The sequence below is a fragment of the Akebia trifoliata genome, chromosome 16 (genome assembly GCF_017979445.1).
Source record: "Akebia trifoliata isolate Shusen 1 chromosome 16, ASM1797944v1, whole genome shotgun sequence".
NCBI lineage: Eukaryota > Viridiplantae > Streptophyta > Magnoliopsida > Ranunculales > Lardizabalaceae > Akebia > Akebia trifoliata.
Window position 1 is genome coordinate 884,439 of NC_141390.1, and position 16,639 is coordinate 901,077.

The window sequence follows — 16,639 nt, forward strand, 5'->3', positions numbered from 1 at the left end:
AAATATATTAAAATAGGGCAACTTAGGGCTGTCAACGGATAGTATCGGATCGGATAGTACCATATCCGAATTCGAATCCAAAAAAAATAATGATATCCGAACTCGAATTTAAATCCGATTGGATATCACTAACCAAGATTCAAATTTGAATTTGAAAAATATATCAAATATTCGATCTGATAAAAATCTTATAAAAATTAGCTTCGATCTATAAAAAACAAATCGAAGCTGATGATTTGACGGAGAAGATGGTGATTATTGGGTTTTACTTTATAGAAAACAAATATGTAAAATAGGATTTTACTTTGTGAGAGAGAGAGAGAGATGAAGTATCTACCTGGAATCCTCGATGCTCACCGACCGGAGAAAATAGCGGTTATGGAGCTCGCATAGTGAAAAAAAAAAAAAGAATTTTACTTCTAGAGAGAGAAGGAGATAGAATAAATATCTACCTAGATGCTTGTTGACCAAAGAAGATAGTGATTATAGAGCTCGCACAAAACCCTTAACATTGTTGGTTCTTGTGTTTTAGGCTAAGAAAGAAGATAAATATTTGAAAGCTAAGTTTCGTTGTATAACATAAATACACAACATATATATTTAAATCGGAACGGATGTTATCAAATCGGATTTTGCAACATCTGAATTCGTATCCGAAACTCATTCGAATCTTAAAATAACATCTGAATTTGAGTTCAATATCCGAAAAATTCAAATAATATCTGATTTTTCGAATCAAATTCGAATTTTCGAATATCCATTGACAGGCAGCAACTCATGTGAAGCTTGAAGGAGTGCAATTTTGTTAATGGGCATATTGTTAATGCATAGTGACTGGACAATCATGTTGGAGGATTGCTTAGAATTTTTTTTGCGACAGTCTCTCCATCTTAATTTTTTTACAATCCTTATACTCTTTATAATTAAATACAAATCCAAACACCGTCATTTTCAATTGAAATAGCAAAACACTTGTCTTACTAAAGTGGTAAGATTTTAATCCTTACTAAGGGTCGTTTTATTTGTATGGATAACCACATCATCAGTCTAACACTACCTCAACCCTCTAAGTTTCATTAAAAACTCATATCAAAAAAATAAATTTCAAGAAACAATTTTTTTTTTTTTTTTGAGCTTGACGCAAGTTTTTGAAAATTTATGGCTACTGAACTTTCAAATAACTCCCAAACTTAAAATTGAAATACAACGGTGAAAAATAACTATTTTTTGGGGATTTGTATTTTCAAAGTTCATATTCTTTTGTCCAATACAATATTGAAGCATCTGATCATGTTTTTGGATGCCACGACGTGAGCCCAAGGTTACTTGGATACAATAGAGTATTTTAGAGAATCACTTTTCCCACTAACTTAGTAAAAATTGAAATATTACTAAAGGTCGTTGAGCTCAAATGAATTACCAATTTGGTAGTCCAATACCAAGATTTTCAATTATGAAATAAAAATCAAAAAAGTAATTTATGTAAAACAAATTATGCTTTTTGAATGAAAATGATTTCCTTGAAAATTCAGATAAAAAGATGAAAAAAAAATCAATAATGAATGAAAAATATTTTTCTAATTAACCTGGAAAAAATGAGGTGTTTCGACTTTTTACTATGAGATATATTTTAAGATAGGTGTTATTGGCACCCCAAATTTTGCTTATCACACCCTAATTAAAAATTTAAAAAAAAAAGACAATTGAATGGTTGAGAATAATTAAAAGTTGAGGTACCTGTGGACATGGGGATTTCATCATTTCGAAATATTCCTCTCACTTTGAGGGATTTTGAAATCGTCACCATTAATATTTGTAAAAGGGTGTAAATGGTCACCCGATGTTGCATTTTTTGAAAAATATGTCATTTTTGGCATTTAGTGACTCTCGTACATATAAGATACATTTTGTCCAACTTTTGATTCTAAGTAAAGGGGTCCATATTAGGGAGTAGGGAAGGTTTTAAGCACCCCATTCCATCCACTGTTGGTGGTAATCTCGAATTTGATCTACTTCTTAAAGTAAAAAAGAAAATGAAAAGTATCAAAAATTCAATATGTGCATTAAGTATAAGGGATTTTGATGTTGATTCAAACTATTGAGGAAACTTTTATTGAAAAATGGGCCCTTTGATGACTCAAACCATTGTGATGTATGCAAAAGTGTAGAGAAAATGAATAAGTAGAATAAAGGAAGTTGGAGGGGAGAGAAAGGGGATATTCTTTTGCCCACAACTCACTTTATTTTTCTTGACCTTCTTTGACTTTTCGTAATGAGCCCTCTTTAACTTTCTTTGACTTACTTGAGAGAAAGTTGAGAGTTGGGAGTTGAAGGTGGTGAGGTAAGTTGAGAGTGGAAAGAGTTGTAATTTTTTATAGGGTACTTTTTCAAATTTTCATTAGGTGGTGAGAGTTGAGAATGAGAAGGGTTTTATAGAGTTTGAGAATTATTTCTAGAGGTAGAGTTGGGTGAAATGATGAGAAATGGTAGTTTTAAGAGTAGTGTGTGTGTAAATTAAAGCGTATGGAAGGGTATTTAGGGAATGGGGTTAAATAGGTTATTTGTAACCCAAATGAGTTGGATTTTTCAACCCATTTGGATTGAGTGTTTGGTATGGTGAAATAAGTGGAGTTTGATTGAAGAAATGAGGGTGTAAGAGGGTAGTTGAGGGAGATTTTGAGATGGTGAGGGAGATTATGACATGTGTCAAGATGTGTGGAGATTAGAGGTTTAGATGGATTGATTAGAAATCATGAGTGCTTGATTTGAGATGAGAGGTGTATGTTTAGATTGTAGTTGTGGGTTTTGTAGGGAATGATGATGGTAAGTTAGGGGAAGGTATGGGTTGGAGGTGTGAATAGATAAATTTATAGAAAATATGATAGGTTGATGTGGGGATAAAATATGTTTAGAGAAAAGATGATATGATAGGTAGGGGATGAGGGATGTGAGTTGAGGTGGTGACATGTGTCCCACCTTGATGATCATGTTGATTGGTTGTGATGTTGGGTTGAACTTAAATGAGGGGTTAAAAGGGATGAGACTTATGTTGAATTGATTTGAGGGTGGTGAGGAATTTAGGTCCATGAGCCACGTGGATAGCTTTGGCCAAACTACATTGGATTTTGAAGGTTTGGGCCTTGGGGCCTATTCCAATTTTTGATAGATTTGGGTACTTTGCATCGAAGGCCTGGTCAAATTTGGGTGTCTACAATGTTAATAGAAACTCTCTCATTTTTTTCTTTTCCTTTTTTTTGCTTAGATTCTTTTGTTTTGGGTTTAAGATTTTATATCAACATTTTTTTAGTAGTAAAAAATTACTAAACTTATTTGAATGAGTGCTATAATATTTTATTATGTTGTGATTGTAATTTAAGACAAACCTTAGTAATAAATAAAGAAAATAGGTGAATGGTTGAGAATAAGTAAAAGTTGGGGTGCCAATAGAAACTCTCAATTTTTTTTTAAAGATTTGATATAAACCTTTTTTTTAATTAAAAAAAACTACTGAAATTGTTTGAATAAGTGTTATAATATTTTATTCCATTGAAATTGTAATTAGAGACAAACCTTAGTAATAAATAAAGAAAATATGTGAATAGCTAAAAATAAGTAAAAGTTGGGGTGCCAATAGAAACTCTCATTTATTTTTTTCTTAGATTATTTTGTATTAGATTTAGGATTTTGTATGAACCCTTTTTAATTGTAAAAAGCTACTGAAATTGTTTGAATGAGTGTTATAATATTTTATTATGATAAGATTGTAATTTGGGGCAAACCTTAGTAATATATGAAAAGTGTGTTTTGATCTTTAATTGGGGTGTGATAATTAATTTAAGTAATTGGTATGTAATAAGTAAAAGTTGGGGTGTCAATAGCCCCTCTCTTAAAATATCTCTTATAGTAAAAAGTTGAAACACCTCCTCCTTTTATTTTTGTAGGTTAAATAGAAAAACATTTTTCATTAATTATTATTATTATTTTTATCTGAATTTTTCGAGAACATCATTTTCATTCAAAAAAATATAGTTTTTTTCATAAATTTTGTTGTTGTTGTAAGGATTAAAAACCTTAGTTTTGGATTGCATATTTGTAATCCATTTGAGATCAATGATTCTTAGTATGATTTCAAATCTTACTAAGTTAGTAGGAAAAATGCTTCTCTAAAATATTTTACCATTTTCGACTAACCCTGGGCTTACCTTGTGGCATCAAAAAACATGATTGGATGCTTTAATATTGTCATGAATAAAAGTATATGAACTTTGGAAATAAATGCTCAAAAAAGTTATTTTTCACCATTGTATTTCAATTTTAAGTTTGGGAGTTATTTGGATGTTTGATAATTTTCAAAAACTTACATCAAGTTCAAAAAAAAATTATTTCTTGAATTTTATTTTTTTTATCTGAGGCTTTCGATGAAATTTAGAGAGTTGTGATAGTGTTGGACTAGTGATGCAGTCATCCATATAAGTAAAAAGACCCTTAGTAACGATTAAAATCTTATTACGTTAATAAGACAAGTGTTCTATTATTTCTATTGAAAATGGTAGTGTTTGAATTTAAATTTAATTAATAAAGAGTATAAGGATTGTAAACAAAATTAAAATGAAGGGACTGCTGCAAAAATATTCCAAGCAATCCTCCAATAGGATTGCGCGGTCTCTATGCGACAACAATAGGCTTGTCAACAAAATCGCACTCAGCTTGAAGTTGTATAAACGACATTTATGAGACTAGATAAATTTTAATCATTATTTTATAATGTTATATGACTAATAACAGTTATTTTTATTTATTTATAAATTTAACTATAAAATGCCTAACATATGATTTTGGGCCCATTTTATTGTTCCTCAATATATTTTTATAATAATTGTGTCACAAATTAACTATTATGACAAGAGAAGGTGAAGTAGAAGTGATTTGACACCAAAATTTGAGTGGTCATAAATGCCACATTTTTACTTTAAATTTTATATGATAAAAGTTACTTTGGTATTAACAAACCAATAAAATTGTAACCCATGATGCTTAGTTTTCAAATTTATAGAAGTTTCATTTTTACACCATGAAGATCTTAAAAAATCTTTTAATCAATGTTTTAAATTATAAATAAGTTTTTTCGATAAATTCTAGTTTTATGTTAATAAGAAAAGTAAATTATTATCTTAATTTTTTGTACATTAATGAATTTTCTGTAAAAGTGGAGTTATATGATGTGTCAATCTGCGGGTGTTAGGTTTAAATTCTCCAATAAGTTAGGAAGATCTTACTAATCTAAGATTTTCCCTTTTCTGGATTTGATTCTAATCGAAAATTCTTGCTTCTACCCCCAATGGTAGTTGAAAGCAATTTTCGAGTGTTAAAGTGGCATTTGGTTTCAATCCTGCTTCAAGTTTCTTGTAGGAGCTTGAAACATGTATAGGAGCATGGGCTAAGCACCTCCCCTCTTTCAATTTTCACACAAACACAAAATCACATCAAAATATGATTGCTCATTTATGAGAATGCCCTTAGAGATCTTCAAAAGTACAAGGCGTGCTCCTTATTTAATAAAATCGATGGAAATTGCAATGTTTCGATCATTAACTCACCCACTCTTTTTCGATTTAAAGAGATCCTTAGATGCTCAAATTCGTGGATCTTTGGATGGGCCTATTTACAAAGAGTTGACTTGATTGGTGGCTTTTAGATATTGGATTTGATGATTTTTCTTGATTGATTCTTAACCATCAATAGTTGAAAAATCACTTCCCTTTGACACATTCCTAAACTAATTCCTCATATTGACCTCTCTCTTCTCTTATGTACAAATGAAAAATGGCCTAAATGCCCTCATCTTCAACCCTTAATAAAAGACCCTTAGTTTCATCTACTTCAACCTTGAAAAAAAAAATTACATTCTGTTTAACCTTAAGGTACTATTTACTTTAACCTTCAAAACTTAAGAACAAACTACAAAGGATGTGAATTTGATGATGGTAAAATTTTCGATAGAAATATCAAGCTTTTTATAAAGGATTGAGGTGGGAAACGTTGATTGAAGATGAGGTTCAATTTCTTACAAATAATTTATATAGAGATTGAAGAACTTCAAGATGTTTGCTTTTGGGAAGAAAAATCATGTTTTTTTTTTTAATTTTTACAACTAAAAGATATTGGCATTAAAGTCTTTTTTTCATTAGTCTATAAGAGAAAACCAATAATACAAAGACGTTTAAAACCATTCTAAAATAGTGAAAATTGTGTTTATAAGAATCAAAGGCGGCTTAAGGAAACTTTGTCATAATTTATGTCCGTAAAGGATTTTTCAATGAACCTTTCGAGGGTTCCTACAAACCACGTCTAATATTCTACTATTACAAGCAGTAAAATGCTACAAGGAGTAACAATTAAAATTACTACTAAAAGGGAAAAAGGACAATGTTGTTAGATACAGAGGCAAATTTATTAGATAATTAAATGTGACTATATAGTATAGGGGTTGTCCCAAATATTCACCAAAATTTAAAAGGGGTTATGTCATCAATTTGAAAATATAAAGGGCTAGATATCGAGAAAATTTAAGGAGATTATTTCTTCAATTCTTTGAAACGGGTTGCCCGCTTCAAAGCTTTTTCCCTCTAAATGTCCTGGAAAATCACACCTATTGCATATGAGAAATGGTAATCACGTGAGAACACATACTTATAATGTGTGGAATCCATTTGATATAAGCATTATACTCTCAATGTGCATATTTTTTTTCTTATAAATATGCAAAGGGCAATTGAAATACCTCCAGAGAATTGGAATGGTAAAATTGTTTTATCAATCCTCTAACTCATAATTGTACCATTTTGAAAAATTGGTCATCCTTTCATTTTTAAATATTTTGTTAAAGAATTATAACTGGAAGTTGAGATTTTGGAGGTAATTGAAGTCCAATGTAATCTTTGCGTGGGCCCCAGTCTAACTTTTCTCCGGAAAAAAACACTTAAAATTACGGTTAAATTTTTTTTGAAATTATTTAAGGGGTTTATCAGTCTGATTTCTATCGCACAAGTCCAGAGACATTGGACTCTCTACTCTACTCTCTACCCTACCCTACTCTCTCTTTTCTTCTCAAATCGGTGTGGGTTTCAGTTTTTCAGGTTGAACCCATTTTTGTTTTGTTTGGAAAAAAAACTGTAGAGATGAGAGTAACACAATGATGAATCAATTTATTTGTTAAAAGGGGGGTTACAGTGAGAAGTGTTTGTTGAACTCTGGATGTACAAAAGTCTTTAGTTAGATATGGAAACATTATGAGATTTTGATTGAAAGGTAAATGAGTCTATTCTGGAGAAGTGAGGTTAGTTTGAAACCCACCATGGCAATTTCTTGGGGACCTAAACCTAATAGGAAAGTTTCATCATCAAATTATGCTTAATCTGTTGTTGTAATTTATTTTATTTTATTTTTTTTAAATTTGAGATTGAGAATTTGTAGAAACACAATCTCTTGATACATATATTTATTTGTAAAAAGATCAAAATCAAAGTGTTCGTTTGTCTATTTGTAAATAAAAGTATGTTAATTGTTCAATAATTTGTCTCAAAGAGATATGTAAATCATTCTGCGATATGCTCTTTGATTTTTTTTTTTATTTTTTTATTTTCTGGTGATTTAAATATAATTCTCTATGTTTTGTTGAATATTTTCTTTTCTGAGATATGCCCTATACTTTCAAATTAATGACATGCCTGCACAAAAACCCTTGATTTTTCTTCACCTAAATTTGATTTTCTTTGCAAAAAATGTGTTTATTTGGGGAATTTTTTTTAGGAAAGTGTTTAACTTGTACATTTTAGGATTTGAAATAAAAAGACAATCAAATAAAATATTAAAAGTTTACAGTGTTTTGCATTTTCCATCTCAACCAAGTAATCGTAGATTTTCAAGATGTGATAACAAGCACATGAGTTGTAAAATGTAATAAAAATACATAATTGCAAAAGATCGTAAATGCAAAGTTTTGCATTTTACGATCTTTTACAGCATAGCAAGTAAGTGTTTTAGTTTTTAATTACATAATAAACCAATTAATATATCAATATAAATTATAGTTCTATGTAATGATTACTTTGCATTAGTCAATCAATTTTAGTTTCTATTTTCTTTTATTATGTAATTAGATTTTTTTTTTTTTTTTTTTAATAACTAAGTATCTATGTAGACAGTCTTGGGCATGTGTAATGCCCGCACAAGTAAATTGCCTTTGGGCCCCTCGAGGTTAATTAGATTGTAGTACTTAATGAAAAATTCTGATAAACCTATGGTTTCATCTCATAAAATTAGATATCCCACACCATGTTTCTTTAAAACACACCAATCAATGAGATATAGATACCGATGATTATTATGTTTCATTAAATTTTTTTTTTTTTTTTTTTGGGCACTCTTTCATTTTTATTTTGTTTGACTTGGGTTTCTATTTTGGAGAGGAAAGTTTCCATCCGCAAATCGTCTTTATATTCCTTCTAAGTTACTATTAATGTACTAATACATGTTGGTTGTACTTAAGTATTTTTAGAATATCAATTGTATAAAGATCATGGAACACATGTTATACACTGAAAAATTCAACGAACTACGATTAAATAATATTTTTGAATTGAACTTCATTGAAAAAATATAGGGTTTTCGGTCAATAAAAAGTGGGTAACATTCCTTACAATGATCGATGAACATTCATTTACAAATTTGATCATGCAGCGAATACATGAGATCTAAATCAAACCAAGCTAAGCGTTTACACATTTAAAACATACTCCACTTGATAATTACAATAAATCATTTGGTTAATGTATCCACTTCATTAAAATGGAATAACAGAAATATCGATCATTATTTGATTCTAAAAATCTTTAATTCCAAAAATGAAAAGACTTGTAGGAGATGTTACAACATTTGATTATATTTGTCACCACTTCCCAACCACACGTAATATTGCGTTACATGTGTGATGTGTGGTCCTTGATGAGATATCTCTTGATGATAGTAAAGCCTATATTTGATCATGGCTGATAATAAAAAAAAAGTGATTAAATTTTAATTAGATCTAAAGCGGAAATCTAGGTTGCTAAAATAATTAATAGTTTTACATGATTGAATCATCTCGCTCGAGGGTTCATCACCAACTTAGCGTTCTAGATTTATGACTTGGGATACATACAACTAATTGAAAATCTGAGATATACATTTATAAAAACTAGCTTTATTGACAGTTCAAATGATACAATTTGATAGTAGTGTACATACCAAGATGCAGTAGACCCTCGTATAACTTTCATTCACTATTTATACATTATAAAAGATAAAAAAAAGGCCACAATGTACAACGAATAGAAAAAAGACCTGAATCAATTAATCAAACAAATAACTACTTTACAATCTGAAAGCGCCCTCGATCCGCGGGGTGTGCGGATCCGCTTTTGACCCTTGAGGTTTGGGAGTGGCCACCTAGTTATTATGGTCTAGGAACCAAACTGACTCTAAAACGAATAAAAAACTAATCTACTACAGAAAATCTGAATCCGGGGATCATGTTACGGGGTTGGAAGGTGTTAGGCACCAACCCCGCCCGGCCAATGCCGATCTCTACTTATCCCAAGTAAGACTATATTGCTAATGACCAAAACCTAGATAAAAAAATAGAAAAATAGAAAAATGTTACCTTCGATACGCAAAGGTTCTATTCCCTCAGATCTTGTGAAACTGCTTCTTGTACCGTACTCCTTGCTTCGTTCTGTCTCTGGATCTGATTTCTGATCTCTGAGGCAAGGTATCTCCTTCTTGGATCTGGATGCTTTAAATTTGTTGTGGATTTTTGAGGTGTTTTTGAAAGGTTTCTAGGTGTTTTTTAGGCTAAAATTGAAGTAGGGGTGTTAGGTAAGAAGTTGAGGCTCCAAAATTAGGATTTTTGGGAGGTTGTGGAGGCTTCTTCACCTACTTTTTCTAGGGTTTTTTCTTTGATACGAAAATAGGGTGTGGAGGCTCCTATTTATAAAGTTTTTTAGGAGAATTAGGGTTTGATTAGGGTTTCAATTAGGGTTTAGACTTTGGTCTCATGAGATGGACTTAATCTTTAGGGTTTTAATTTAGGGTTTTGACTTTAGTCTTATGAGATTGACTTGATTAGTTTAGATTAGGGTTTTGACTTTAGTCTCATGAGATTGACTTGATTAGTTTAAATTAGGATTTTGATTTAGGGTTTTGACTTTAGTCTTATGAGATTGACTTTAATATTTTGACTTTAGTCTTTCTTGGTTGGCTTTTAATATCTTGACTTTAGTCTTACTTGATTGACTTTAATGTTTCACTTTACGTTATTTAATGATTTATTTATTAATTTCAAAAAATTTAATTATTAAAATTGTAAAATTATCGTTTTGCCCTTGGAGAGGATTTTTTACGTTTTAAGTCGCTTTTAATATCTTGACTTTAGTCTTACTTGATTGATTTTTATCATTTATGAAATTTTTTGTGTGAAATGGTCGTGAATTTTATGAGGGGTATTTTCCTAATCTTGTCAAATTCTGTGAAAATTGACGAAATGATTTATTTGGTTTCGATTTGTTGTTTTATGTGTTTGAATGGATTTTCCTAAGTGTAATGTAGGCTCTAGGGTTGTTTTGATGTTAGGGGTATTTTGATAATTTGGTCATTTTTAGTGATTTTTATTGTGAAGCTTATTTTTGATTTGCAATATGATGATTTCTACGTTTCTGGGATCGTATTTTTCTAGCGTAGCGTGGTTTCTAAGTTTTGTCAATTTGAGATACCTCATCCGGATTTCTGAAATATATCTGGTAACAAAATAAAGCATTGGAATAAACATCCATCATTGGGAACCATTGCGATCGGGTTGACGAGTTGATTAATCAGGCGAGTGCAAAAATGGGGTGTCTACACAATCAAAAAATCATTATTGAAGCATAGAGTGGGGGGAGGGGGCAATTTCCTTGCCTTGTTTAAGATTTACTGAGAAATAGTGACTTATGTAGTGGTAAAATGAAGGTCCTTTATTTGTAAATCGCACAATTTCAAGACTATAGGAACCATTTCTCCTCCAAGTGATCACTTGTTCAGCCATGTCGTTAGGGGGATAACAATCTCCACAGTTTACCCGTATTATAGAAAACTAGGTGTTAAAACCATCATTACAATAAGAATTCATATTTTTTACAAGGCTCGTGAGTTGTTCGTAGTATTACATGTTAAGAGTAGAGTTTACAACAATCCATCATAATCGAAGGATATGCCATCTTAGAACCAGATTGAATCACTTTGGCCTATAAAACTTATACAAAGTTTTAGTTGTTTCAACCTTTAGAGAGGGAGACAGATGGATGACAATGAACATAATAAATTTTATTGTGTAGTACATGATAAGAGTTTTCATATATACTAGACATCAAATCAATATTCACCACAATGACCTTCACAGGGGATAAATAAGAAATGTGAAATGTGTGGTAGTGCATTCAAAAGTATTTGGAACTTAATGAACACGAGGCAAACTACTGGTAATTATTTTAAAAGTTTTAAATCATATACATACCTTTAATATTATCATTATTAACAATTTTTTCTATATTGTGTGAAACAGTCCTCTGCACCCTCGTGTCGCATGCAATAAGTGAAGCAATGAACGGTTACTATTATATCTAGAATTGTCTTTTTTCCAAAAAATGTTATGTTAATATTAATAAGTTTTTAAATGTCTATTGTAAACTTATATAGTGCAATAAACTTCTATTACAATCACTTAAATGTCAAGTTGGTACATAAATACTACTTATGAATTGTCAATAAGAATTTTATACTTTTTACAAGGCTCATGAGTTGTTTGTAGCATTATATGCTAAGAGTGTGAAGTTTACAACAATCTATCATAGCCGTAGGATATGCCATCTAAGAATCAGATTGAATCACATGGAATTATAAAACTAATGCAAAGTTTTAGTTGCTTCAAGTTTAAATTGAGAGAGAAGAAGAAGAGAGGGAGAAATGGATGAAAGTGAACTTCATAAATGGCGGCAATGGATTTTCCTATTATACGAAGCATTAACACGGTTTTTCCGCATCGAACGTTAGTTAAAGTAGGCCACACACACGTACAAAGTGTAAAGCTAGCCCAATCAAATATTTTGCCCCAAATGTGAACGATTGAGTCTAGCGCTTAAATTTCTTTATAAGGCCCAATACAACCTAATTAGTGAATGGACCAAGCTTGAGCCATATTTCAAGGCAAGCTACTTGTGACTTTTAATCAAATTTTTGTGATTCACTAATCTACTAATCCATTATATATATACGTAGCGAATTATACCAGTGTTGGATAACTCCATTTTTGAACCATAACTTAATTCAGGGTGGCGCTTTTTGCACACACTTAAATGTCTCATTGTACCCACTTTACGTTAAGTAAGTAATTTACTGTTTCAGCCATATGTATTCACTCATTGTACCCACCTTTACTTATTGAATAATATCGAAATAGTGCATACCTAAAACCTACTTCTAAACCCTAAATCAATCAAAATTCTTCTTCTTCTTTTCTCTCTCTCTCTCTGTCTCTCTAACAGTGTATACCTGAAATCTAATTATTGGAAGACCAATTTCTAAACCCTAAATCAATCAAAATCGATTCTTCTTCTCCTATTTCTCTCTCTTGTTGTACCCACCTTCACTTACATAAGAATATCTAAAAGGTGTATACCCACTATTGACAACAAATTCCACAAATCTACCTCGAGATTTGTGAAAAGAGATCTCAAATGATTTTATTGATTTTAATAAAAGTGGAGATTACAGATTTTAGTGTTTTCCTCTGATCAACAGTCAAGTACAAAAGTAAAGATGGTAACATGTATGTAGCTTTTTTTTTTTTTCGGACTTCATGTGTGATCGACTGAGAAGGTTGCTTTGATGGTGGATTTGTTATGCTTGATCATCTATAGACTCTTTGTGTGAATTTCTTTTCTTCATGTTTGATCGACTGAGAATGATTTCTTGGATTTCGGAAAAGGGCTTTAAGCTTGATCTTTTCTTTAATTGTTGTGGCGCCCCGCCGAACGTTAACACAAATCCCCATGTCAGATCTCGAGGTATTATGTAACACCTCGAAATTTCGGCATGGTCTCCTCTGTTTATGTTAGCATTCCAAGGCGTTCAACCTGCACCTGATAACCGACATACAATTCTGCATACATATATAAAATATAATACTAGCGGAAGCTTATATACGTCTAATAACATACGAAAGATCAGAGTGCGGAAGAATAACTAGAATACAGGATTATACAAAATTTCTCACTCTAACAGAAATCCTAACACTCAAGACAGAATCTATAAAACTATTTGGGGGAATTGACACCACTAGGGGGTATAGCCCTAGTATTTACCAGGTGACGAATTCTGGTTGTCTATCTGACCAACCAGATGATCCTCATTCGTACTCTATACTTGCCTCGCCAAGCTCTGAATCTGAAACTAAAAAAAATGGAGAAGGAAAGGGTGAGTAACAATGGTTACCCAGTAGGGAAACAAATAATTTCTGCCAATAACCCCTCCTAACATGAACGAATAAGCATACTGAATCATTTTAAAATAATCAAAGTTTTACAGAAGAAATTACGATTAACTGGTACATATAGTCAGGGATGAACAACTAAACATTTTAAAACTCACATTACATCGATCAGCAGTACTCACTATAACATTATCTTTTTATACAAATCTAATTGATCAAAGGGAAATAATAAACATGGATTTCATTTTATATATCAAAATAAACAACAGATACATAATACACAATGGTGGAGTATTGGAATTAGAATGTTGGGATTCACGACTGGATCGCTCCCAGTCGGGACATGATATTACAATTTCTCTCTGGCTTTTAGTTCCTGATTTTGTGGCTGGTCGTTGTTTACCACGTTTGGTTGACCATTTATCCGGCTCAGGCTGGCCGTTTGACGTGACCGTAAACAATGGGTCTCTTTTCGATGTGTCAGAACGTTCGACTACTATAGATTGTTAGTGATCACTGACCAATCATCTTCGTCTATGCCTATCAGGCGTACATGTGATTCCCAAATATACAAACCATTCATATACGACCACATTTACATTACAAGTTCACTGGTAAAGATAGAGAGGAATAAACCCGGATTCCAGTTGTGACTCCACTTTCATACGCGTCCCATACCACGTATGAGCTTGGTGGTCCCTACCGTACATCCTAGGATAGTACACCACTCCGGATGATATGACGCACTATCCCTTCAGGCATTCACAAACTCTTTAACAGCTCACAAAATAGGTACATATATATATATATATATATATATATATATATATATATAGATATATATTATTTTCATTTGAAAACAAAAGAGAAATTAACAATACAAGGTTGAGAATAGATATCCAGTTTCCTACCATGCAAGTGTGGCCACCCGGCCTAAAATAAATAACATAACGGAGCGCCTCGCACTAACAGAAATTTAAATAAACATGCAACCAACAATATTATCCCTGGATATCTGTTCACCAACCTGCACACAACACAACAACGTAAAATGCAGACATCACCCCTCGGGTGTGACTCTGACATTTTACCGTTTCATACCCTTTTTCCCTTTTTTCGATTTTTACAATTTTCAATCTCTTCAATAAAACATCCATTTTCTGATATTCATCAACTCAATATGAGTTCATTGAATATTAAATCACATTTTCCAACTAACGAATTTATTTTTTATCAATAATATTGAAAAAGAAAACAAATTTTATATCAAAACGGGGTCCGAGCAGTGCACAAGACCCAATTGATGGAAATAACCCGTTAAAATACCTTACCCACGTATAATTTGTTAAAAATACAATTAAACATATCAATCATGCAATTTTTTGCGTGAATTTTTGAAATGACAAAAGAATTCTACATTTCGGAAATACATCCAAATTTTTTTTCAATAAAATCCTAAATGCAATTTTCACAATCTACGATTACTAATAGAAATTGAGAGTTCCTTACAATCTTCAGGCGAAAGGATCGAAGCGTGTGCGCGGAAATCGAGGCGATTGGCACGGAAATCGAGACGGATCGAACTTCGAAGCGGCTGATTTTCGAAACTGGCTTGGTGGTTTCGAAGATCTCGATGTGCTCGTCTCTTCTCCCTTCTACGGCGAAAGACGGTTTGACCCCGAAATCGATGAAAACCGAGGTCAAAGTTACGAAATCTCCGTATAAAAATACGGCTGATTTTTGACTATACGGGGTGAAAAACACGAGAAAACGAAAGGAATTTAGGTGGGTTATGTAGAGAATGAGACGGCGGACGTTTCTCCCTTTTGCGTCGGAAAGCGATTTGACCCCGAAACAGACGAAATCCGAGGTCAAAGTTTCAAAATTTTCGTATCCAAATACGGCTGATTTTTGACGATATCGGGTGAAATAGAAAGTGAAACGAAGAAAGGTTGGGTGGATTTTGTAGAGAACGTAGCTGCGGACATTTCTCCCTTCTGCGTCGATCGTCGACGACGAGCCATTTGTGAGAGATCTGAGATTGAAGATCGAAGAGAAAAAAAAAATTTGTTTTTTTTTATATGTCTCGGCCGTATGGACGCGTTGGGGAAGATGACATATAAAAAAAAATTAAAATTATTATTTAACTAAAATGTGGGACGAATTCAGTATTTTGTCAATTATTTCGATCGACGATAACTTGACCATTCGGACTTCAAAACTGACGAATGAATACTCTATTTCGCCTAATTTTTCGTTCCGGATCTAATGGTGTGATCAATTTCTAAAAATTATGTCTCCATCAAAAATTTACATTTTTGCCCTGAGGTGACCCCTAAACTTGATGTCGTTTTCGTTTTTGACGATAATTTGACTTCCTGATCTCCAAAAATGACAAATAAATAATCCATATTCAATAATTTTTCGTTACGAACCCAATGGTATAATCGAATCTTACTAATTCTTTCTCTAACAAAAAGTCACTATTTTAGCCTAGTCCGATCCGGTAATCGAGGATTTTGCAACTTTTATATTCGGACTCGCATTTGAGCGTGCTTACAGGCTAAACTATGTTTTTCGATCATTTTGAATCTAATGGTAAGATTAGATTCCATTAAAAATGATCAGAACAAGGTCCTACAGTTTTACCCTAAGTCCCACTTTCAAGATTTTCTTACAATTCCACTATTTATTTTTTCCTCGAGATACGAACTAAAAATTCGGGGTGTTACAATTGTAATCCAAGTCTCTTGAAGAACTTTGCTTCGTCTATGGAGGAGGGCTTGGAAATTTCTTCTTTTCTAGAATGAGAACTTCTGTCTTCTGAGATAAAGTGATTCAGGTTCTTCCAAATGAAGAAGGCTTTGGTATTTATAGACTTAAGATAATTTAGCTTTCAAATTATGCCTCGACTTAAAAGAGTTTTGATTGATTTATCTAAAGGTTAAATTAGTCTAAATCTAATTTTATGGATTTTATGGATTATTGTTGATGGGTCAAACTCATTTATTTGGGTGTAGGGCTCAATACTTAATATGTGGATCACTTGACTTTATTAAGATTGTGGGTTTTATCTAT